This window comes from Halichoerus grypus, chromosome 5, assembly GCF_964656455.1.
Source record: "Halichoerus grypus chromosome 5, mHalGry1.hap1.1, whole genome shotgun sequence".
Lineage (NCBI taxonomy): Eukaryota > Metazoa > Chordata > Mammalia > Carnivora > Phocidae > Halichoerus > Halichoerus grypus.
This window is the reverse complement of record NC_135716.1, coordinates 55,220,473-55,238,075: the sequence shown is the minus strand read 5'-3', so window position 1 is coordinate 55,238,075 and position 17,603 is coordinate 55,220,473. Positions and strand designations below refer to the sequence as shown.

Below are 17,603 nucleotides of genomic sequence, written 5' to 3'. Positions count from 1 at the left end.
AAATTTAGCAAACATTATTCAGAAGCATATTAATCAAGACTGGGTTTTATTCCACATATGCACCTGTCCTGCTATCTCCCTTATCGTGACTGTTCCTAAGTACCAACATCCACAACATTTTGGCATTTAAATCCTATTTATTGATACTTGATGTTTATTCATTGCTAGTCATGGAGTGTTTAAAATACCCTAAAATACCCAGGTAACAGTGTCTTGAATCACTGTCTGTCTTCAGTAAATGACTTCATGGTAAATGTTGATTCTCTGATTCTTTTGAGAAGTCTCAGGACTGTCCAGTGCTATGTCCTTTGCATTTTATATTACAGTTCACCTCAGCTTTGTTTTGTGTTTGTGAGAAGGGATAGACATTTTCCTGGAGCAGAAATAATTATTATGTCCTTCAGTTCTGTACTAAGTATTTATTTTTGTATACAATTTATTTAACCAATTAGATATAAAGTGGTAGTTTTACATTAAACATAAACTCAAAACATCAATATAATATTTAAATGTAACATTTTTTTCAAATGTTAAGAGTAAACAGACCAAAAAAACAAACAAACAAACAAACAAACACAAAACCCAAAAAACAAACCCTGATTCAATGAGCTGTCATCTCCAGAATAGGATATATTAACACTAGTACATCTAGAGCAGAAAACTGCCAATCTTCATCTTACCTTAATCTATAAAACTTCTATATCTCTCTTTCTATAGGGCTATTACCTAACTATTTCCTTGAATTTCCTTCCTACTCTCACATAAGAGTTAAAAAGCGGTTCAGGATAAGCTATACATTCAGATTCCTTTCAGAGGGCAATGGACAGCATCTGATTGTCTTATGAATGGAGGTAAATGCCTGTCCTGCTCGGGAGAAAAATATCACAGCATCGGACCAATATATCATGGTGTAATAAGAATGTAATAATAATGTATGGCTTTTATATGCATTTTCTGTTCTTATTGAAAGAAGCATGAGCCTAGAATAGGTGCTGTGGAAGGGCACTAAAAACACGGTAGTTCTCTCTGGGCCTTGCCTGGACTAGCCGAAAGAGGCCTAGAGGACGTGGAAGCCAAGGTGTTGGGAAAGCACCTCATTAAAGACGGGCTGCCCAGAGAGACGGAAGGACACTGCAGCTTTCGAGCAGTGAAGCTGCCAGTCCAAACTTACAGGAATTCACATACCTGAGGTCTGGAACAGTCAAGCCAGCTTGAGGCCATCTACCACCCTAGCAGTTAGTGGCCGCAGGGGCTGTTTGAACCCTAGATTTCCTGGAGAGAGTACAATACCAGAGTGACTACATCACAGAGCTTCTGACCCTGAGATCCAATAAGTAGATGTTCATAAAGCAAGGATCAAGAGGTTTGGTTCTCCCTGGGCATTTGGCTCTGAGGGTGAACAGGCATTCATTAGAGAGATAAGGCTCAAGTTTGAGAGATCGGTCTTAAGTATCAGCAAGAGCCCCTCTGAGGCCTCTTAAAGCGAAACAGCAGGCCACCCACCACAGTGGAGAGGGCTCAGAGAGGGCACAGCTGCGGCCGTCGTAGAAGGCTAGGACCAAGGAAGAATAGTATTGTAAATCTGAGTGATTCCAAGAAAAGAAAAATGTCCTAGGGGAGACAGTGTTAAACACTCGTTCTTCCTATTCCTAAATAGACGATTTGCTTGTTTTTGACGGATTTGAGCAATATTTTATTTCTAGCATCTCTAAAGAATTAGTGTGCAAATCTTAAAGTTTATATTTTGAAAAACTTGAGAGCTAGAAAGGACTGTAGAGATAATGTATTCCATCACATACCCACAAAAACCACTTCCAAATGAGAAATGTGACACTCTGGGAGATTTTCTAACTTGCCTAGAGTCATGAGTGGTAATGAAAGAATTAATACTCACATTGCTGATTCCTAGCACAAACTTAGTTTCATTATTATGCAATATAGAATCTTTCTGCTAATAAAGAGTTAATTTGCTAAATAAAATTTCCCGTTTATTTCCATTTTTTAAAACATTAATAACTAATGGTTTGCTAATTTAAGCTGGCAAGAACACACATTCTTTAAAGAATAAAAGAAAAAGCTGCTTATGGATACAGATCATAGATACTGACACCTTCTCTATGATTATATAAAGTATATATAATGCCTCTATGTATGCATTGCATATTTAGGGATCTATCTATATCTACCTATATAGATAAATGGATAGAAAGATATACAGATAGATATGGATATATGTAGCTTTATATGTAAGCAAATATATGTAGGGATATATATATATATATATATATATATACACACACACACACATATATACATATAGGTCTTCCTTGAAGATGTAATTTGTGGATATATAATTAGCCCTATTTCTTTGGAGCTGCTCAGCTAGAGCTACCTTTACCTACTGGCTCAGCAGTTCTAAACCCATACAGAAAGATGGTGCTGTAAAAATCATACTACATTGGAAGTGAGATCAAACACTGCTTGGTGTAAACCTTTTGGATCTAAAAGTCTCAGGGTATCTTTTATGTCTACAATGAAAATCTTGTTCCCTGCCTGCTTATGGGTGAATCCACTCATATTATTAAACAAATCAACTTTTTCAAGAAATATATGTGTACATAGATACATATAGGGAGTGAAATCCTTTTCTAGGAACATGAGAAAGGGAATGCCATTGATTTTTTTTTTAACTCAAATTTTTTTTTGTTTTTTGTTTTTTAAGATTTTATTTATTTGTTTGACACAGAGTGGGAGAGAGTGAGAGAAAACACAAGCAGGGGGAGCAGTAGAGGGAGATGGAGAAGCAGGCTCCCCACTGAGCAGGGAGCCTGATGTGGGGCTGGATCCCAGGACTCCAGGATCATGACCTGAGCCAAAGGCAGATGCTTAACCAACTGAGTTTAACCAACTGAGCCACCCAGCTACCCCCCCCCCCATTTGATTCTTGATAGGAGGTGAGAATTCTCACAGAGGGCACAGAATTTGCAATTTTCTGGACCGGTCAAAGACATAATATAGGGTTATATATCCCCCCACTCAGCATGATGGTTGAGAAAATGGCAACTCTACTTTCCACACTGATTTTCTGACAAAGAATACTTTATTATAATAAAAACAACTTGGAAAATATAAGACTGGTAAATTAAATTGTTTCCTTATATATGTCACCCAGGAGTTGAGCAATTTGAACGTTTGTCTCAACTACTTAGCATTCCTCTTAGGCATTCCTTTTATTTTTATTTTATTTTCAGAACACTTAACATAAGATCTTAGCATAATTTTTTTTATTTGAGAGAGAGAGAGAGAGAGGGAAGGGCAGAAGGAGAGGGAGAGAGAGAATTCTAAGCAGGCTCCACTCCCAGCATGGAGCCTGATGCAGGGTTCAGTCTCACAGCCCTGAGATCATGACCTGAGCCAAAATTAAGAGTTGGACACTTAACTAACTGAGTCACCCAGGCATCCCAGCATAATGCTCTTTTGATGTATTAATTCATTCTTTAATTACATTACTCTATTTTTATATTTCAATTTTTTGTTTTATTAATTCTTTTTCTTCTTAGGCTTTGGAACAACACAGAGCTTGGCATGTAATGTATAAAGTAAGACAGAATATGTGTTGAATAAAAAATATATAATTACTAAAGTACATTACTTAGTGAATATGAAATTAAGCAAGTTAGAAATGGAGCAAGTTTTTTAACTTATTTTCTATTTAGAAATCACTCTTTTTTCTAGGCCTTATCTATGATCAGAAATCTGGGACTAGGTCACAATAAAATCACTTTCTGTGGTTCTTAATCCTACAACTTCACCCGATGTCCTGATGGAAAAATATAATAATAAAATAACCAAGGAATATATTAAAATAATAACTTTAAGAGACCTCCAGTTTGGGCTGAAATAAAATACCCTCTCCTCTAGTTTTCCTCCTCGTTACTTAAAAACTTGTACATAATACAATGAGTAAACACAGGAAGACTGAATTGTAGAAAGAAAAAGATGGACTAAGGACCATGGAATTTGAAGAATGAAAAGATAATGAATTCCCTGGGTTTGTTTTTGTTTGTTTGTTTTGCCTTGCTATATGGCCAGTATGAGGAACCAGGGCTTACAACCTGGAACCACCAAAAGATACAGACAAAAAAGATCTAAGAAAAGCCTGCTCCATCTAGCCAAAGGAGAAGGAATTGGGTGGCCAGATAGATTAGTAAACAGTATCTGCTTTGCTCCATTTAAATACCAATGGAAAAGCTCTCCCTTCTGCCCCCCCCAACCCCCCCATATCAGCGGGATTGAACACAAGAGCCAAATTTCCACCCCACCCCTTGGCAGCAACAGATAGTGCTCTGATTACTCCACCAGACTGTTCTTAGTTGGACCAAGCAAAGAGTGGAACTTTCTTTTTTTGTTGTTTTTGTTTTTATTATGTTATGTTAATCACTATACATTACATCATTAGTTTTTGATGTAGTGTTCCATGATTCATTATTTGCGTATAACACCCAGTGCTCCATGCAGAACGTGCCCTCTTAATGCCCATCACCAGACTAACCCATCCTCCCACCAAATGGCCAACAGACACATGAAAAAGAGCTAAACTTTCATCCACAAGGCAGCAAGAAGGTAGAATAGGGCAGTGCACGTTGGTCCAAACAGCACCCTGTTTCTTCATTTTTCCTAGTGTCAGTGAGGCCCAGAGGAGGCATGAACCTCCATCCCCACTGTCCTCCACCCTGTCAGCAATGAGACAGTATGAGGTGGTATGAGGTAATGCTAGTGGGCGCTCTGCTTTCCCTGATAAGGTAGTATTAGTGGGGATCACAAGGGATCTGAGTTTCTGTACCCGTTCAGCAGCAATAAGGTAATGCAATGCCATGCTCTACTTTTTCAGGAGTAGGGTCAGTGGGGCCCAGTAGGAAGATGAACATCCATGTGTGGTTTCATTACACCCAGACCTGTGTGCTATAGCTAAACAGGGTGACTGTTGGCTGAAAAAGAAGATGAAATAGGCCCAAGATCTTACAACATATCCTAGATATTTAGAATGCAGTCAAAAATAAAAAATCATTCCATGAACCAAAACAATCACAGCTTGAATGAGAAAAGACAATCAGTAGATGCCAACACTGATATCCAACTCAGATATACTGGAATTATTTGGCAAAGTTTTGAAAGTAGCAATCATAAATTTGCATCAGTGAGCAATGATGAACTCTTGTATAATAAATGAAAAAAACAGAAAAATCTCAGCAAAAAATGGACTGTATTTTTTTTAAAAAACAGAGAGAAACTATGAAACTTGTAGAAAGGTAAATATAAAAAAAAATGAAATAAAATCTCACTGGACCAGCTCAATAGGAGATTGGAGATGACAGAGGAAAGAATCATGAACTTGATGATAGGACAAAGAAATTACCTAATCTGGGGGCACCTGGGTGTCTTAGTTGGTTCTCTTGATTTCAACTCAGGTCATGATCTCAGGGTCCTGGGATTGAGCCCTCCATCAGTCTCCATGATCAGCAGGGAGGCTGCTTGAGGATTCTCTCTCTCCCTCTCCCTCTGCCCCTCTCCCCATTCACACATGATTTTGTGCTCTCTCTCTCTCTCTCAAGTAAATAAATAGATCTTTAAAAAAAAGAAATTACTTAATCTGAACAGTAAACACAAAAAGAGCTTTGGTGATCTGTAGACCAATATCAAAAGATCTAACATTCATGTTGTCAGAATCCCAGAGGAGAGGAAAAAAAGAACAAGGGGCTGAAAAATTGTTCAAAGGAACAATGGCTGAAATTTTTCAAAATTTGGCTAAGTGCCTAAATGATTAGATTCAAGATGCTGAGTAAAACCAAAGCAGAATAAACCCAAAGGAATCCATAGTAAAACACACCATAATCAAACTTCTGGAAACCAAAAGAAAAATCATGAATGCAGCTAAAGAGAAATGACATTTCCTAGATATCTAGAGGAATCTAGGATTGCCCAGAGGAAAACAAAGTTGAGCAGACTTCTGATCTGAAACTATGGAGTCAGATGGAAGTACACATCATTTTTCAAGTGCTGAAAGAAAGGAACTATCAATCCTGATGTTTATATTCAGCAAAAATATCTTCAGGAATGAATTCACTCTCAGATGCAGGAAAACTAAGAATTTGTCCCCAGCCTACCTACCCTTAAAGAATGGTTAAAGGAATTCTCCAAAAAGAAAGGAAAATAATAATTTTCACTTTTTATCTGCATATCATTGCTGAATCACTTATAGGTTTATCAGTCTAACGTTGTCCTAATGTTCATTTGTGGGAGTTCATTATGTATCTATTCATTCATTCACTTACCTACCATATACCAGACACATGATTATAAGGCCTTGCCAGGCACTAGGGTAAGTACCTGGAATACAATGCTGAACATGATAAATTGCCCACATACAATTCGGTGAGAAAAGTTCACATTGGGCAAGTAAGGAGACAAATGTATGTGTATTTACAATTATTTTAAATCCTGTGAAAATATACAGGACACATGTCAAAAGAGCCTTCCCTCTTCTAGTGGAGGTGGAGAGGGCTTTCTGAGAACATGTAATTGAAGATGATATTGAGAAAGGAAGGAGATAACAGGATCGGAGGTGGTGGGAGCAAAGAAGGGTGGAGGAAGAGCATTCAAGGTCAAGGGACAGCATGTACCTGACCCTGACAAGGGAAGGAAGGAGTTTAGGGCATTCTAAGAACAAAAAGAAAACCAGCACAACTGGATTTCAGTGTGTAATAGGGAAAAATGAAACTTTTGAGATTGACAAAGCCTGAAAGCCATGTGGCCCATTTTAAGTACCAAACTTTATCTATAAACAGCATGAAGCTGCAACAGTATTTTAAATGGGAGAGTATTATGATCAAAATGCTGGCTCCTCTTAGTGCTTCCTAAAGCCACTTCTTTGTCTCAGTAAACACAGTCGGGTAACATGGTGATTCTTGTTCATGGTGATTCTCACTGAGAGCAGCTACCACAAGCTGCTTCTTTTTGGGGTTGTGGCAACTGCTGGCAACAAATGTTTCTAGTGACTTTTTTGTGACCCACAACTTCCTTATCAACTTATTGCCCATTTTCTGGAGAATAATTCAATTGATCATTACTTTTTCAGCACCTTATCTATAGAACGTCTTCTAGGATTCTAACATTTTTTTTTTTAAGTTAAATGAAATTAATGGAATTACATTTAGAATAGTGCCGGGTACATAAATGCAAACAGTGAATCAATTTAAGTTAGTATTTATAGCTTATGCAAAACCCATCAAAAACCAGCTGAAACTGTCCTAGGGAAGCAAGACTAAGTAACAGCACTTATGGGTTAGATTGCAGTGTTTCCCCAGCCATATGCCCATAGATACACCTGTCCTGAGAGAAAGAACAAAAATCTATGTGCTTTCCTAGCTGAAGCTGATTGTCATGTATGCTAGCCTTCTCAAGGGCTTTTAATGAAAATTCTTCTAGTAGTATGTGGATTACTTAATATGTCCAAACTTCATTTTTATGTACATTGTCTGGCCTCCATCTCTTCTTCCCTCATCTGTAAAAGGCTCATGGACACGTATGTAAACTGATTCTTATGACAAGCTCTGAGTATATCACATAGTTCCATATGCCAGATGGGAGAACTCAACTTTAATAGAAACCAGTTGATAAAGTCCATGAATCAACCTGTACAACAACGAAATGTCTATTTTGTTTGTTTACCGGTAGTGTTTTCTCAGAGCCTTTCGTAGGGAAAGTAAGTCGGGCAGATCACTCAAGTATAACTTACTAGCCACAATTAAGAAGGAGCACCTAGGGGTGCCTGGGTAGCTCAGTTGGTCCTTCGGCTCAGGTCATGATCCCAGGGTCCTGAGATCGAGCCCTACATCAGGCTTCCTGCTCAGTGGGGAGCCTGCTTCTCCCTCTCTCTCTGCCTGCCGCTCCCCCTGCTTGTGCTCTCTGTTAAATAAATAAATAAAATCTTAAAAAAAAAAAAAAGGAATAGCTAGGTGTTGACACCTATTTGGTTTTTTTTGGTTTTTTTTGTGGATATTCTGCCCTTTTTGTATCTTAACCTCATTCTCACTGACCTACATTCTTTTCTTCTCAGGACTCCATCACAACTGTACTCACATACTCACATAGAATCAATCTCTCTCTCTCTCCCTTCTAAATACTATACTGTCCTCTGTATTATTACATCTGGCTTGAAAACCAAATTCTGACCAGACAGTTTTATTGGCCTATATCTATCCCTTAACATCTGACCTCTAGATTAGATCAGTGTGGGGTTAACATCTACTTACCAGAGTTAAACCTCCAAGTAACCAGAGAGTAAGCCCCAGAACCTTCCATTTGAAAATAAGTACAAAATAATGATGGCACTTCCACTCTGTCAAAAGTAATTTTTTATTAAATTATGATTACTTCTTGATAATCTGACAAGTTTGTTTTTTAAAAAAATTCCATAGACTTCCCTTAATGGATTTGTTTCATCATTATACAAAACATAGTAAGGAGACATTTAAACACATGATTCAGAAAAATAATGGATTTTAAAATACAGTAATTTTTATACATGGTGGCTCTGTAATAATTTTCATAATTCCTTAAATTGAAATATACTTTTAAGGTAAAAAAAATAATGACCCAGTATAAAAGTATTAATAGCTTTTTTCTTAAGTGTCTACTGTGTCAGAAATATACCAAATGTATTATTTCTTTTTATCTTAACAGCATCTCTATGAGAGAGATATTATATGTTCATTTTAAAGTGAGAAAACTGAGACTCAGGGAGGTTTAGTAGTTTAAGTTTATATAGTTAATAAGTGGTGCAGCTTTGGTGGAAACTTAAATTGGCTTGGAAACCCTGTTCTGGGTTCTAGTTCAATCTGGTGAGATGTTAGCTTTTGGCATATACAATACTTTGACTACTTTATGTTGCAATAAAAAAAAAAAAACTGACACAGAAATTATAGTGAGTATTAGTACTGTTTAAGATTACAGTTCCACACCCTGAATTTTATTTGAAAACACACAAATAATAACACTATGAAACTTCTAAACAAGCCTGGCTATGGATTTTTCCGTTTTGCTTTTAAAAGACTTATATGTTCTTTAGGATAAATATGATCAACCATCATGTTTGTTCCTCAGAATTAAGTAGTCATTTATTCCCATGAAATTTATTATATGTTTAAGAGATACCATAGATTATAGCTGTAACTATCATTATTAACCTTCTCATCTTCCAGATTTTGGAAACTATGAGTAATTTATCATTTGATTTTTACTATATGAATTCCAAATTAGTGAAGCAGGTTTTGTAATACAGTCTCTTTATGGATATTGTTCTCCAAATACAGGAATTTGGTGTGTTTTTAACATGTTGTTATCACTATTATTATTGTTGCTGAAGACATCAGTTCAATCCGACATGCATTTGTGAGCAACTATTATATGCTAGAACAGAGCAAGGACCACTGAATAAAAACAAATAATATAGTCCCTGGCCTCAATCAAGTAATGGCTTAATTCTGGCACATTGTGTACACTAACAGTTACAGACAGGGGTTCTTTTGAATCTCAACAATCAATAATGATCAGCTAAGCTCATGATAATAGGACTGGTTAAAATTCTAATTTTCTGATTTTATTACATACCAAGCAACAGCAGGTTTCAACTAGGACCCTTTGAAAAATGAGATTTAGAGGAAAGACCACTTCGTACTTAGGACACTTGGTGTTCACTGCCTACCGTCTAATATTTCTTGATGTTAACTTATAATTTTTGGTGTTTTCTGCCTACAGTCTAACATCCTAAGATTCCATCCTATAATCTTTTTGCTAACTGCCTATAGTTCAGTTTTCCCGATTCTACTTTATGACACGCAGGGCTGACTGCTTGCAGTGTAGTATTCCCAATTCTTCGGATCTCCTTGATTATTCTCTGCTATTATGCACATTTCCATCTCTACTTATTGACTGACCAACAACCCAATCACAATGTGGGCAAACTAAACATTAATGGCTAATAGTGTTATCAGATTTTAATCATGATTGCATTTGTGGTTCCGAGGGAATCCCCCATAGATTTATGACATTGTTTTGAAGCAATTTTTGAGGATGGAATACCAGGCACTTGACTAAGTTCACTTTTTAAAAAAATATATTTTATTTATTTATTAGAGAGAGAGAAAGCACAAGCAGGGGGAGGGGCAGAAGAAAAGGGAGATTGGGAAGCAGACTCCCCACTGAGCAGGAGAGCCCCATGTAGGGCTTGAGCCCAGGACCCCGAGATCATGACCTGAGCGAAAGACAAACACTTAACTGACTGAGCCACCCAGGCGCCCCACACATTTTTTTTTAATTTAAAAGTCAGTTTATTAACAGGGCGCCTGGGTGGCTCAGTTGGTTAAGCATCCGACTCTTGATTTCGGCTCAGATCATGATCTCATGGTCATGGGATCCAACTGTGTTGGGCTCCATGCTCAGCAGGGAATCTGCTTGAGATTCTCTCTCTCCCTCTGCCCCTCCCCCTGCTTGCATGTTGTCTCTCTCTCTCTCTCTCTAAAACAAACAAATAAATCTTTTTTAAAAAGTCAGTTTATTAACTCATCATTGTGTATCATAAAACTCAAATCTCTCAAAAATAATAACATGGTATAGTAGAAAGAACAACGACTTCGGAGTTTATTTATAAAATGGAATGATAATACTTGACATTTATAATAGGGATGAAATGAGAAAATTCATATGAAATTCTTTTGTAAAATGCAATAAAAATTGTCAACTAATTAAGTACCTGGTAATTAATTGTAAAAATAAGAAATCAAATTGACTAGGCATCTCGGAATAAATCTTAAGAGAGGAGAAATACTGTGATTACATAAAACAGGCATGTAGAAGTCCTGCTTTTAGGCTTGCTGCAAAAATATTATAGCTTCTTGATTCCCTGAGATGTCTCAGCAGTATTTGTGAAACTACCCCAGGGCTGAGATAATTGGTTTCACTTTGCTATTCCTCAGTTTCTACATTTACATTAGCCATACTACCAGAGCGACATGCTTGTTTATTTTTTTCTAAGTAGGTCTATAATAATATTTAGAGAATATAATGAACAGAATATATCTGGTACCATGAACATTAATTTCTCATTTTAACCATGATCTTAAATGCAATGCAAACATCGATGGAAGTTTCAGAATGTAAGTCGATCACAGAGGAAGAAAAAGCCGCAACAGCTAATACATTTGACGGATATGTGGGGGAGAAGGCTGTTCTTGCGATTGAAATGCTAGAAAAGAGCTTGCAGTCATTGCATTTGGTTGTTCAGCTACCCAACAGAAACACAAAGTGGAACTTGCTCACCTAGAACAGCAGATAACACAGCTTGAAAGCGACTTTGCAGCTGCCAGGAAACTTTGTAGTTAGATCAGCTACACCCTTGAGATTGTGAGAACAGGGAAATAGATATCTGTTCAACAATCACATTACTATTGATAAGGAGAGGGAACTGGAAACACACCATTTCGTACATTTTTTCTGAATTATTGAGAAATACCCATTTTGAAATATCTATTTTACCTTAAGTTTTGTGAATCCAACTTTTTTTCTCATTGTCTCTAAATCCAATGCATACCTTAAGTGTTGGTGATAGAAATGCCATCAAGTTTCATTCAGACAGAGATTAAAACTAAATAAGACTAGTATTTATTAAGTTATGCCTGTAGATGGCTGGAAGATAAATCTGCCAAAATTGTAAATGTAAATCCTTCCATATTCACTTTGTATTTCAGAGGCAAAGCAAAGGACACATTTTTCCCAGTGAGGAAAATGACACGTTTGACAGATGAAATTAACACCATCTATCCAATTCAATTCAGTAGGTGCTTATTATATAGAGTGGTATATAAGACTCTGTGCTAAATGCTGGCAACATGTAGATGGATAAATATCTACGTGGAGCTCATATCCTGGTGGAAGTTCACAGAGTGGACCATTGTGATTCACGGGCTCCTACTATGTGGTTCCCTTTACAAAATATATAATTTGTATTATTCATTAAGTTTTCCTTTTTAAAATATTCACATGAAAGCCAATTACTTGAAATTAAATCAATAAGTGTGTATTCTCTGTGTCCCAGAATTTTCCAATTTCTAATTGTTTCAACATACATTTATAAAACATGAGTAGTGAATTCTACTACCTTAGACTTTTTTAACTCATATTATTTTATAAAATGATGCTTTCTTTTTGAATTTAGATATTTGTAGAACCTGCTCAGAATTGAGGAATGAAAGAATTGGCCATTGAGAGTTCTAGGACCTTTAAGTTTTCCATAGAAAAACCAACGGACAAAATGGTGTAACTCTTAGGTTTGTAAGAACTTTTGAAGTGCTTCATTATCTAGAATTATTTAAAGACATCAGCAATAATAAGACCGAGTCATTTTTTTTTTTTTTTAGTTCAGTTTACAATTTAACAATTCACTGGGGAAAAGCCATTTAGAATTGAGTGGGCCTAAATCCATACCTTTTATTAATAATGACAGAAGTGATGGAATGTTGAAATATATATCTATAAGAAGCTATCACATGCCTTTTACTAAGTTTTGTACACCTGAGAAAATATGTTAATATAAATAATTGTTGTGTTCAAATTATAGCCAAACATATCTGCAGGTTTTAAGCTGTCTAAAGTAATTCTACATTCTCAATGAATAATGTTTAACATTGAACCAAAAACAGTTCGGCACGAATAATTAAAGGCTTAAGTTAAATACATAGACAGTCATTTAAATTTAGATCTGCAATAACATTTACTATTATTCTCCAAGGCTTTGACTGCTTGACAGAAACAAAGTACTCTGGGATTAATTTCAAGAAATGGTGCCAACCGTGTCGCAATTTGCTGTAATTAAGACATGAAAGAACACTAAATATTCAGATTAAAAGAAGCATGATGGAGCATGATAGAGAGTCAAGGTGTGGCAGGAAGCCAATAAAAAAGCCCAGCCAGGAATACCATATTGATGGATACGAAATCAGCACCAGGAAAGTTTAGTGCATTTTACTCTAAAGAAGCACGTTCGTTTATCATTTTGTTCTTTGATTATATTTAATGTCTTTTCCCGCTCAGATTTAAAGCTGAGACATGGTGTGTTAAAGAGATGATAAAACTGAAAAAGAAAGTGACAAACATTGTATTCTTATAAAGCTAATCAGTTTAAGTGGTGTGGAGAAGTCATTAGGAGGCTATCATCATTATCTTTATGGTGAAGGGATTTCCCTATGTCACATTAGTTTGCTTTAGAGCTAAATGAAAGAGCTACATAGGTGTTAACTCAAAGAGATCAAACACACTTTTTGTATTCATTAAATTTTTCTTCATATTTTAAAGAGGAAGAATTCATTTTGATCCAACTAGTCTCCTTTTTAATTCCCTAAGAACTATGGGAAATATTTTCTTTAGCTTTTGAACCTTTACGTATTGATTAACACTGCATTTAAACTAATGGTGACTCTTCCTTCCAACTGACTTTTTTTTTTTTTTTTAAGAAAGTCCCTTTAAGGTTTTGATCCTAAAAGAGATGTGGATACTTGACCCAGTTGCTAATGAGGGGCTGTATAATCTCCAGTATCCTATAGCTCAAAATAGCAGGATGCAATATAAAAAGTACATCATAAGAGGCACTATTGGAATGCTTTTTGTCTTCACAGGCAATACGCAAAAGATAGGACTTTCTAAGAAAGTCAGAAGCTGGTCTCCTGCAGGCACAGGAAGCCATCAAAGTCCAAGTGGATAAGGTGATGAGCCTCGACAGTGTGGTCAGGAGACTGAAAGCAAGCATCCAGGATATACAGGGAGGAAAGCATCCGAAAGAGCGATCTCTATCATTAGATCAGGTCTGCAGCGGCCAGATGGGGACCTGCAGAATCTGCATAGAGCAGGCCTTTGTGAGAGAGACCAGTGTCCCCCAAATTGTGAGCCTCACCAGAATGTAATCTGTTCTAGCCTGATCAAAGAGAATTTCACATCACCGGTATGTGATTAGAAGCTCAAAATAGGAAATGTGGATCGTTTGGGGCTTTGAGGTGGATGCTGCAAAGAGTCAGCATCTTCAAGAGAACCATAAAAACAAAACTGAGTTGTTTCTACACACAGAGATCTTTGCAGAAAATGTGTAATGTCTTTTGGATACAGACTGCATATCTTAGCTCTTTCCCTGATGTTGCGAATCTTCATGGGGGCGGGGAGGCTTGAAATAAAGGGCTCAATATACAGTGCTCTTCAACAATTCAAGTTGATCCTCAGTCTAGAATTTTACCATTCTAGTAAAAAAAAAAAAATAGTTGAAGAGGCATCAAGGTATTTCACATCCACTAGTATTTATATGACTTAGATAAGATAGAAATACGAGAATTTATTTCATAGCATAAGTAATCAATATTGCTTATGATCTGTGGCATATAATATTCGCACAACATTTAATCTAAGACCACATGTTCGTTAAGGTTTTTTTGTTGTTGTTCCATATAAACAAATAGTATGAAGCTGAGAGCATTATTATCATTATTACTTTTGAGCTTGTTTGTCTAAACTCTGTAGTGTAATACTTTTATGAAATAAAATATTAATGAAGTTACTGGGTACATAATAGACAGCGTTTGTCAACCCCTTAATTTTTCCTTCCACTATTCACAACATTGCCAGATACGTGTTTCTGGATAAAACCCCCTAGAGGTCTCCTGCAAATTCTTTTTCAATACAACCAGATCATTGCAGATAATTGTATTACACAGTGTATCGATCCAAAATCGTTGTGCACCGGAAACATCTGAAAAAACATGATTATAGCTTTCTGTTTATTGTTCGTACATCATATAAGCAGGCTTTTGTGTGAATCACCTGTAAAAAAGGCAAGGTGGAAACATCAGAGAAATTACCTCTTTACAAGAATCTATTGATCACTTTAAATCAAAGAAGTATGTTTGACATAAGATTACCTGCCAGTTTGAACATTAGGTACACTATGTTATAGCCTGGGGCAGTTGTAAGTCTGACAAAGGGATTGTAAATAAAGCATGCAGCTGCGAGCGCCTCGGGCTTGGGATCAACTCGGGCTCAAGTCCAAGGTATAGGTAAACTTAAAATAATTTACCCCCTTTAACCAGCACATAATGAATTAGAGTAGACTCTTAGGAGAACCGTGAGGCATAAATCTCTTAGTCATTTCAAAATCGGCAAACTTCATAGAAAATTCACATCATGCGTAGTTGACAAAAGGTCTTTTTTGTGCATGTGCCACAAGGTGAGTCAAGTAGTCTAGAAGTCAATCTATTGGTACAAGTAGATTCTTCAAAAAAGAAACTTCCTGAAGGGTTCTGATATCCATAGTCATTTGTATGTGGCCCGATCGCTCAAAGTCCTTTTAACTTCGAGACCATTAAACCTCTCAATTTCAATGTTTGAAAATTCTCCTCAAAACTCATTTAAAAAGTTTTGGTGTGGTTTTCTTTTTTCATAAGAAATACATATTTTGAAAGCTGAAAAAGCATAGAAAATGAAATACTTCACTCAAATTAGTTTTGCAGCTATATCAACAATGCTAAAAGCATATCACTCCAAAAATATCAATTGTTTTCATTTGAGTACATTTTTTATTGGTCAAGAACAGGGAAGGCTAGAGTGCCTTTACATATTTTTTAAGCTTGAAGGATTTTTTTTTTTAATCTTGAAAGCAAACTCATTGTAAGTCCTTTATTGGATTTTTTTCCCCACACTTTAACATGTGTTGAAATTATTAAACATTTAACTCATTTGTTCAGAGAGATTTCGATGTATTTGGAATTTAATAAAGATGAGCTCTGGGTGATGCATTCTTCCTTGTTAAATATTTAGCTGTTTGCGTTAGCTCTGTGGTTTCCTGAGGCACAAATTTAAACTGTTAATACATAGCAGGTTTAAGCTATAAAAATAGTAGATGCTGTAATTTCTTCTGGGGCAAAACTGGTCATTTTGAACACTTGCAAGAAAACAAAGTGAACATGCATGCACATATTTATTAAAATATAAGCAGTTAGTTGCTCAAAATCTATAAAGAGAAGCTGAGAATCAGATATTCTTAGATCTAATTTATAAGGGAGACATCATTCAACTTCAAAGATGAGTGATAAATGCAGAATATTTATATAGAGTATCTTCTTTATGAGGTTGCCTGTAAAAGATACCTCTGATGTAAGACTGTAATACCTTGGTTTCTAACTTTGTTGAAGCTTAGTATAAACACCATTTTTTGGACATAAAATGAGAATCATTAAAAGGGAAGATGCTCTTTTTTTATAAAAATATGGCCTTCTCCATTTCTGTTTATGTTGATTTGAGGATCTTAAAAGTATTTCTTCTTTTTTTCTTCATTTTGGACTGCAAGATTGAAAAGACTGATTTTCACAAAATATCATGATCTTTAATGCAATGGATTATATATCCAGTGAGATTTAAAAAGATCCAAAAATGCCCTATATAACATAATGTATATAAATATATATCCAAACATACGATTAAAGAAATAAAATAAAAAACATTTACATTTGATGGCATGCATTTGAGGCAAATAGGAAAAAAAAAAAAAAAACAGATAAATACTTTTATAAAGGGGAAATATTCTGACACAATGTACAGATATGTATCTCTAGGAATACGGTCAACAAAGAACAAAGGAAAAATGTCTTTGTCTTAAATCACTTATTTTTTGAGAGCTTGAAGCATACTGCCCAAGTCTGCTTTGGTCTAATGAAAGAGTGCCATCTATTGGATGACCTTGAAAAAGTGCTTAAATTTCATAAATATTATACATGAAAATAAATCAGTGAAGAGCCATCATTTTGGCATAATTTATAACATATCAGCCTTTGTCTATGTGACTATATATAAATATACCTGAGGCCTATGTTAAAGAAAGAAAAAGAATACTTTGTATTAATGTTACTCTGTTATAAATGTAGCAACAGAAATCTCACAATTAAAGGCAGCAAATTGTTGTCTGATTAAGACATCTAATTTTTTAATTCAAACGCTTTATAAACTTGAGATTATGGACTTGCATCTTGTATTCCTTCACACATACCTTTGTTTACTTGTGAAAATTGAAAGCACGAGCTTGTATTTTGACAAGAAGGATCTGTTTAAATCTTCCTCAGAGTTGCACTGCATATTATTTAAACCAAAAACAAAAGAAAAAAAAAAAAAACACATTAGCTTGGTTTTTTAAAAGGCAATGTTCTTGTTTTATCTTTCAGCCCAAGAACTTGCCAGTCAAGATGAAAAACTTCTTCTAATGGAATCCAGCTTGAAAGCTACTCAAGAGCAGCTAACTGAGCAAATAGCAGAAACAGTTCGCCAAGAACAGAACAGTAGAAAACCCCAGGCAGAGCTGAAGACAGTGACAGAAGGGATTATTGCTTCTGAAGAAGAAAAAAATGATTACAAGTGAGTTGCTTTTTAGTATCTCAGAAAGTTTTACTTTACATACTAAAATCAAGTCAATCCTTTGACTTTCGTTGCTAAATATTTAACTCTGTCTTGCAAAAGGTGCT

At 35.8% G+C, this 17,603-nt stretch overlaps 1 long non-coding RNA gene across 1 annotated transcript in view; it reads left to right on the top strand.

Annotated features, from left to right (window-relative positions):
* The window catches only part of LOC118555401 (uncharacterized), a 294,515-nt gene that overhangs the window by 224,021 nt on the left and 52,891 nt on the right, over window positions 1–17,603 (top strand). The window contains exon 5 of the long non-coding RNA XR_013447506.1: window positions 17,307–17,496. This is a non-coding gene — a long non-coding RNA (uncharacterized LOC118555401). The remainder of the gene's footprint in view (window positions 1–17,306; window positions 17,497–17,603) is intronic.